The sequence below is a fragment of the Hippopotamus amphibius genome, chromosome 12 (assembly GCF_030028045.1).
Source record: "Hippopotamus amphibius kiboko isolate mHipAmp2 chromosome 12, mHipAmp2.hap2, whole genome shotgun sequence".
Classification (NCBI taxonomy): Eukaryota; Metazoa; Chordata; class Mammalia; order Artiodactyla; family Hippopotamidae; genus Hippopotamus; species Hippopotamus amphibius.
The window spans coordinates 31,334,393-31,342,611 of NC_080197.1; positions in this window are offsets into that span (position 1 = coordinate 31,334,393).

Below are 8,219 nucleotides of genomic sequence, written 5' to 3' on the forward strand. Positions count from 1 at the left end.
TGCACACTATGAGAAGCGCTGCAGGTGAGGGGATATGTTGAGGGGATTCGTCTGAGCACGATGATTGCATTCATTGGTGGTGGCAGGAGATGGAAAAGGTGAAACATGGTGGATGAGTACCATGGAGGCGAGGCAGCAGTTAGCAGGGGTGGAAGTTATATGAACTGATCTTGAAATCCTAGCATTGGGTGAAAAGAAGCTGAATGTGAAACAATGTGATTCTTTTTACACAAACTTAAAATGCATGCCAGCAAAACCAGACACATTTTTTGTTTTTATAAGAACAAAACATAGAATGGAATGGCCAACTCTAGAGCCAGGCAAATGAGATGGAGTATACAGATAAAAGGAAATAAAGTGAGGGACCTTGCAGAAAGGAAAGAAAAACATAATTCCTCAAATTACTTTAAACGTAGACGAATTCATCCATTTAGACTTAAAACCCTTTATAATGCAAATCTGGGGAGAATGAACGTGCTGGAATGAAGTTCTAAGCCTTTGGGCCAAGAAGGGAAAGCTGTCCCACAGGCCTGAGTGACCTGGGCTGTTGGGTGAGCTTCTTTGCCGGCCCTCCCCCGCCCCACCCCACCCCTCAGGGGACTCAGATGGGGTTGGGGTAGGGGTGGGGATCCAGGAACCCGTGTGGCCCGGCCAGAAAAATAATCAGATCAGGCGGAGCATAAAGAACCAAAGAGGAGGAAGTGTCAGCCGCGAGGGGCCTTGCATCTGAGAAAGCAGAGAGGGGATCCACAGCGGCATGCGTTCACCCTGGGGCCTCTAGGAGCAGGAGAGCCCGGTATGACTCTCCTTTGCCCCAAGGAACGGGGAGCAATGAGTAGGAGCGGCCGGGACGCCGGGCGGTGTCCAGGGGATCATAAGGCTGGGAGCTCCACTTGAGCCAGAGTTGCCTGTAGCCACCCTGGAGGAAAGAGGGGTCCCTGGACGGAGGCTGTGCGGCGCCCGGGGAACCGCGCGGGACCAGCTACAGGAAGCCGGCAGGGGGCGCTCTCACCCAGGCCCGTCTGTGCGGGTGAAGGGGGATGGCTGCGCCCCGGCCAGCGGGTGTGGGGAGCAGCTCTCGTCGCCGAGAGTCCGTGCCGCAGAGGAGGAGGGGGGCTATTAGGTCCAGGGGGGAGGGGGAGGAGGGGGACGAGGAGGCCTGCGCTGCGCTGGGAGGTCGCTGCAAGAGCAGATGCGGGGTGCGGGGCGCTGCGCAATCCCTAGGCTCAGGCGCGGAGAGGGGTCAGGGGGACCGCTGCAGAGCGCCGAGCTGGCGCGTTGACCGTGGAGGCAGAGTGGGGTGGGTATGGGTCTGACGTTGGGAAGAAAATCCCAACCTAGTCAGGGATCAGAGGGTTGTGGGCACCCACACAGGGAAGGTGCTAGCCATCCCCGTAGATCAACACCGCCCCCCACCTCCACCCCAACCCCGGAATCGCAGCCCGCGGACTCGGTGCGAGGCGCGCCCCGCTGGCGGAGCTCTCCAGCTCTGGCTAGAAAGAGTCGGGCTTGGATGGGTGTGGGAAGGAAGCGGAGAGGGGGTGAGGTATCTCATGGGCCGGGCCGGCAGTCGGGGAGAGAGTAGATCCTGGGGCTAGAAAGAAGCATCTACGGCCCACTGTCTTCACAGTGGCGGCTTCACTGATTTCTCAGAATCTCCTTAACTCAAATCTCTAGCCTGAGTCCCCCAGCCTGAAACCCAGAGGCATCGAGGGCAGCGCTCATGAGAATCCTGGAGAAGGAAGGGCACAATCTATCCGGTTTCACTGTCTCCGACTGTTGTCCCAACCCTAGTCAAGTATTCCATTCTTCCTGGAGTAAAGAGCTGTCTTTTGTGAGGTTCCATCAGGATCTGGATGCAACCAGCTTTGGACAAGTTATCTTCTGCTGAGCAAACATCTCTATTACTTTTCTGTCTTCTTTTTTTTTTTTTTCTTTTTAAGAAGCCACACAGTCCATCCTGGAAGTACCACGCGAGTTTTTTGTTTTGTTTTTTTAATTATTTATTGATTTATATTTATTCGTTGCATTGCGTCTTCGCTGCTGCGGGTGAGCTTTCTCTAGTTGCAGCCAAGGGGGGCTGCTCTTCATTGCAGGTGCGCAGGCTTCTTATTGCCATGGCTTCTCTTGTTGCTGAGAGCAGGCTTTAGGCGCGTGAACTTCGTAGTTGTGGCTGTCAGGCTCTAGAGCACAGGCTCAGTAGTCGTGGTGCCCGGGCTTAGTTGCTCTGCAGCATGTGGGATCTTCCCGGAACAGGGCTCAGACCCGTGTCCCCTGCATTGGCAGGCAGATTCTTAACCACTGTGCCACCAGGGAAGCCCTCTATTACTTTTCAAATAGTTTCCATCTTAAAAATAAAAGAACTTAAGGGACTTCCTCGGTGGCCCAGTGGTTGGGAATCTGCCTGCCAATGCAGGGGACACGGGTTTGATCCCTGATCTGGTAGGATCCCACATGCCGCACAACCCAAGAACCACAACTGTTGAGCCCAAGTGCTGTAACTACTGAAGCCTCTGGGCGTAGAGCCCATGCTCCGCAACAAGAAAAGCCATTGCAATAAGCTTAGGAATAGCAATGAAGAGTAGCCCCTGCTCACCGCAACTAGAGAAAGCCCATGCACAGCAACAAAGACCCAACGCCGCCAATAAACAAATAAATATATTTAAAAAAAAAAACTTGAGCTGTAGCCTTTATCATATTTTCTGGCCTGTGTCTTCAAATATCTAACCAATAACCAGTTTTTAAAATTGATATGATACTGTATACTTGCAAAATATTTGTAACATATGAAAGTTGTGAAGCCCTCTAAACTCAGGGATACCACATTCATCTAAAAGCCAGAGGATAGATCCCCTTCCTCTGTGTTCATCTTCTGACTGTACAAGCTGGAATTCCCAGACAATGGTATATGGAATTGCTGTTCACAGGTACTTTGACTTGATCCTGATTTTTGAAGAACTTCTTTTAAGTTTCCACCATTAAGAATTACTGTGGAGAGAATGAATTGGGAGATTGGGATACCAAATTGTACACTCTAAATATATGCAGTTTATTGTAAAAAATAAAAAAATAAAAAGTTTAAAAAAAAAAGAATTACTGTGGAGTTTTGATGGTCAACCCTTATGCGATCAAGGAAATTCCTTTCTATTCCTAGTTTGCCAGCAGTTTTGATCATGAGTGGATGTTGAATGATTAAAAAAAATTTTTTTCTGTGTCTACTACTACAAGAACTATTTACTCTGCTTTATTCTGTTTATATGGTGAGTTAAATTTTTAGGTGTCTTTTAATGTTAAACCACTCCTGGAAATCCTGAAATCCTGGTTCCTTTTTTTTTTTTTGGCTGAACCACGCAACTTGTGGGATCTCAGTTCCCGACCAGGGATTGAACCAGGCCACAGCAGTGAATACTAACCACTAGGCTACCAGGGAACTCCACTGGTTCCCTTTTAATTGACATATAGTTCATACATTTTACATACAAATAAAATGCACATATATACTGAGGGTACGGCTCAATAAAAAAAAAATTTTTTTTTGCCCTCACTCAACAGCATGCGGGCCAACCAGGGATCAAACCTGTGCCCTCTGCTTTGGAAGGGCGAGCCTTTTTTTTTTTTTTTAATATTTATTTATGTATTTATTTGGCTACATCAGGTCTTAGTTGCAGCAGGCAGGATCTTTGTTGTGGAATGAGGGATCTTTTGTTGCAGCAGGCACACTTTTCTAGTTGCAGCCCAAAGGCTTCTCTCTAGTTGTGGTGCACAGTCTCCAGAGCTTGTGGGCTCAGTAGTTGCAGCGAGGGCTTAGTTGCCCTGCAGCATGTGGGATCTTAGTTCCCCCCTCTAGGAACTAGGTTCCTAAAGTTCTCTTAGGAACAGGGATGGAACCCATGTCCCCTGCATTGGAAGGCTGATTCTTAACCACTGGACCACCAGGGAAGTCTGGAAGGGCAGTCTTAACCACTGGACCACCAGGGAAGTCTGGAAGGGCAGTCTTAACCACTGGACCACCAGGGAGGTCCCTGGCTCAATAAATTTGTACATTTGTGTGTGTCCATGTAACTACCGTCCAGATAGAACTTTTTCATCATCCCAGAAAGTTCCATCATGCTCTTTCCCAGTCAATACCTCCCCCAAAAGGTAACCACAGTTCTGTTTTCAATCACCATAGATTAGCCTATTCTTGAAATCATGCAGAATAAAATCACACAAAATATACTCTAGTTATTGGCTTCTTTCAAGATTACATCTGTGAGATATATCCATGTCATTGCATCTATCAGTATTTTGTTCTCCTTTATTACTATCCCATTGTATGGGACGACTCTATTCACTTGCCTGTTGTTGGACATTTGGGTTGTTTCCAAGTTTTGGCTTCTATGAAAAAACTTCTATGAATGTTCTGGTACAAGTCTTTTGGTAGATCTGCTTCTAGATGTACTCATTGTACTCATTTTCTTGAAGTGAAACTGTTGAATCACAGAGTATATAAATGTTCAACTTTAATAAATGCTGCCTGATAATTTCCAAAGTGATTTGTACCAAGCAGTGGTTCCACTGCTTTTTTCAGCCTATCCACCTAATTCATTGTTTGGAGTTTCTGCTCTTTCCTGGTCGTCAGATATGGTATTTACATTTCTGTTTCTCATTTTCACTTTTTCTTGGGTGATTTCTGAGAGGAGGAGGGAATAACATCTTTACTCTATCACGTTCAAACTGTACAATCTATTTCCTTTTTAAAGCCGAGAATGTATGATTGGTTTAACATTAAAAATTTAATTAATGTACTTTACCATATTATCAAACTAAAAAAAAGTATGATCATTTCAGTAGATACAGAAAAGGCATTTGGCAAAATACAATATCCCTTCCTGATTTAAAACAAAAGAAAACCTCTCAGCAAACTAGGAATAGAAGGAAACTTCCCCAACTTTACAAAGGGCATCTATGAAAAACCTACAGCTAACCTCATGCTTAATATGAAAAAACTGAATATTTTTCCTCTAAGATCAGGAACAAGGCAACTGTATCTATTCTCACCATTTCTATTCAACATTGTACTGGACATCCTAGCCAGTACAATAAGGCAAGAAATTAAAAGGGAAAAAAAAGCATACAGATTGGAAAGCAAGAAGTAAAAATGTCTTTATTTACTGACAACAGGATTATATAAGTAGAGAATCCAATGGAATTTATCAAAAAGATACTAAAATAAGTGAATTTAGCAAAGTAACATGTACATGATCATGGTTATGACACAAGATAAAATACAAAAATCAATTGTATTTCTCTACACTAGCAATGAATGATCAGAAATAGAAACTTAAAAAACAACATCATTTACAATAAAATAATATGGGCACTTGGGGTAAATCTGACAAAGTATGTGAAAGATCTGTACACTGATAATTACAAAATATTGCTGAGAGAAATTAAAGAAGACCTAAATAAATGGAGAGACATATCTTGCTCCTGGGTTGGATGACTCAAAATTGTTAAGATGTCAAGTATTCCCAAACTGATCTATACATTTAATACAATTACAATCAAAATGTCAGCATTTTTGTAGAAATTAATAAACTGATTTAAAAACTCATATGAAAGGACTTCCCTGGTGGTGCAGTGGTTAAGAATCCATCTGCCAATGCACAGAACATGGGTTCCATCCCTGGTCTGGGAAGATCCCACATGCTGCGGAGCAACTAGGCCCGTGTGCCACAACTACTGAGCCTGTGCTCTAGAGCCCGCGAACCACAACTACCGAGGCCCACGCACCTAGAGCCCACGCTCTGCAACAAAAGAAGCCACCACAATGAGAAGCAAGTGCACTGCAATGAAGAGTAGCCCCTGCTTGCGAAACAAGAGAAAGCCTGTGCGCAGCAATGAAGACCCAACACAGCCAAAAAAATAAATTTAAAAGTATTTAAAAAAAACATATGGATATGTAAAGGACCTAGAATACTCAAAATAACTTTGATAAAGAAAAACAAAGTGGGAAGACTAACACTACCTGATTCCAAGATTTATCATAAAGCTATAGTAATCAAGAGAGTTGGAATTGGCAAAAAGATAGATAAATGGAACAGAAAGTCCAGAAATAGATCTACATGTATATGTACAACTGATTTTTTTAAACAATGTTAAGGGAATTTAGTGGAGAAAGAACAATCTTCAACAAATAGTGCTGGAACCATTGGATATTCACATGCAACAACAACAAAAAAAAGAATTTCAATTCATATCTTGCACCATATACAAGAATTAATTCAAAATACATCATGGACCTAAATGTAAAACCTAAAACTATAAACCTTTTAGAAGCAGACAGATTTTTGTTCTCCAATAGACAATTCAAAAGACAAGCCAGGACTTCCCTGGTGGTGCAGTGGTTAAGAATCGCCTGCCAAAAATATCAAATTGTACACTTTAAATATATGCAGTTTATTGTATGTCAATTGCATCTCAGTAAAAGTTCTTAGAGAAAAAAAAAGAAAGAAAGAATCGCCTGCCAATGCAGGGGACACAGGTTTAATCCCTGGTCCAGGAAGATTCCACCTGCTGTGGAGCAACTAAACCTGTGCACCACAACTACTGCGCCCATGAGCCACAACTACTGAAGCCCACGTGCCTAGAGCCTGTGCTCCACAATAAGAGAAGCCACTGCAGTGAGAAACCCGTGCACCGCAGGGAAGAGTAGCCCCTGCTTGCTGCAACCAAAGAAAGCCCGCACACAGCAAAAGACCCAATGCAGCCAAAAATAAATAAAATTTTTTAAAAAATTAAAAGACAAGCCACAGACTGGGAGAAAGTATTTGTAAAACATACATCTGATAAAGGACTTGGATCCAGAATAAAGAACTCTCAAATAAATAATGTTTAAAAAAAGGGGAGTGGTGAAAAGGAACAAAATTTAAACAAAAACTTTCCCAAAGAAGAGATATATACGGCAAATAAGCACAGGAAAAATTGTTCAACATTGTTAATCAAATGTAATGTAAATGCAAATTAAAACCACATCTCCCCTCATTAGAATGGCTAATATTAAAAAGACAGACCAATACCAAGCGTTGACGAGGGTGTGGAAGAACTTCAACCCTCATACACTGCTAGTGGGAATGTAAAATGGGACAACCACTTTGGAAAATCGTTTTCCAGTTTCTTAAAAAGTTAAACATACATCTCCCATATGATTCAGACATTTTATTCCTAGATGTTTCCCCAAGAGAAATGAAAACATACATCCATACAAAGATTTGTACACAAATGTTCATAGCAGCTTTATTTGTAATAGCCAGAAACTGAAAATAACTCATTCCATCAATATGTAAGTGGATAAACATTGCTATAGGATATAATGGATGCTACTCAGCTATAAAAAGGAATGAACTACTGATACAACAAAACGTGGATGAATTTCCGTGTTGTTACATTAATTCCCCTAATTAGACTGAGTGAAAGAAGTCAGATGAAAAAGACTACCTATTGAATGGTTCCATTTATTAAAATTCTAGGAAATGCAAATTGATCTATAGTAACAGAAAGCAGATCAGTTATTAATGGCTGCTTATGGATGGGAGTGGGAAGATGTAGGAGGTTGTGGGGAAGAGTGACGGGGGGATTATAAAAAGGATAAATTTCATTATCTTGATTGTGATGATGGTTTCACATATACATGTCAAAATTTATCAAATTGTGTATTGGAAATACGTGCAGTTTATTGTCTGTCAGTTATACTTCAATAAAGCAGTTTTTTTTTAAATCTTGCAATCAAAAAGTTTATATTTCACCAATGTACATGGTGGATGTACTTAAACACTAAAAGGAACTCAATACACAATCAATGCAATGAGCTGGATAATGTAACAAAAGACAAGTTATCTGCTTTTGGTAGGAAACTTCCAGTTGGGTTAAAATTTTTTGAAAAAAAGAATCCCCAAATTTCTTGACTTTTTTTCCCTGAAAAATAAAGGTTGTTGTCACAATGAGGTACATCTTTTACCCCTTTCAGGAATATCTTAGTATGGCAAAGGAAAGAATATATTGGAGTCATTCTTTAAAAACCAAGATCCCATGAATGAGGAGTCTATGCAAAATTTTCTTCTTAAATGATTTGTCAATGAAGTTTGAGTTCTGTCATGCTTAATTAGCAAATAGTGTGCCTACATACTGGAGAAACACAAAATTTTGTTTTCACATCTCAAAACAAAATCCAGGAAACA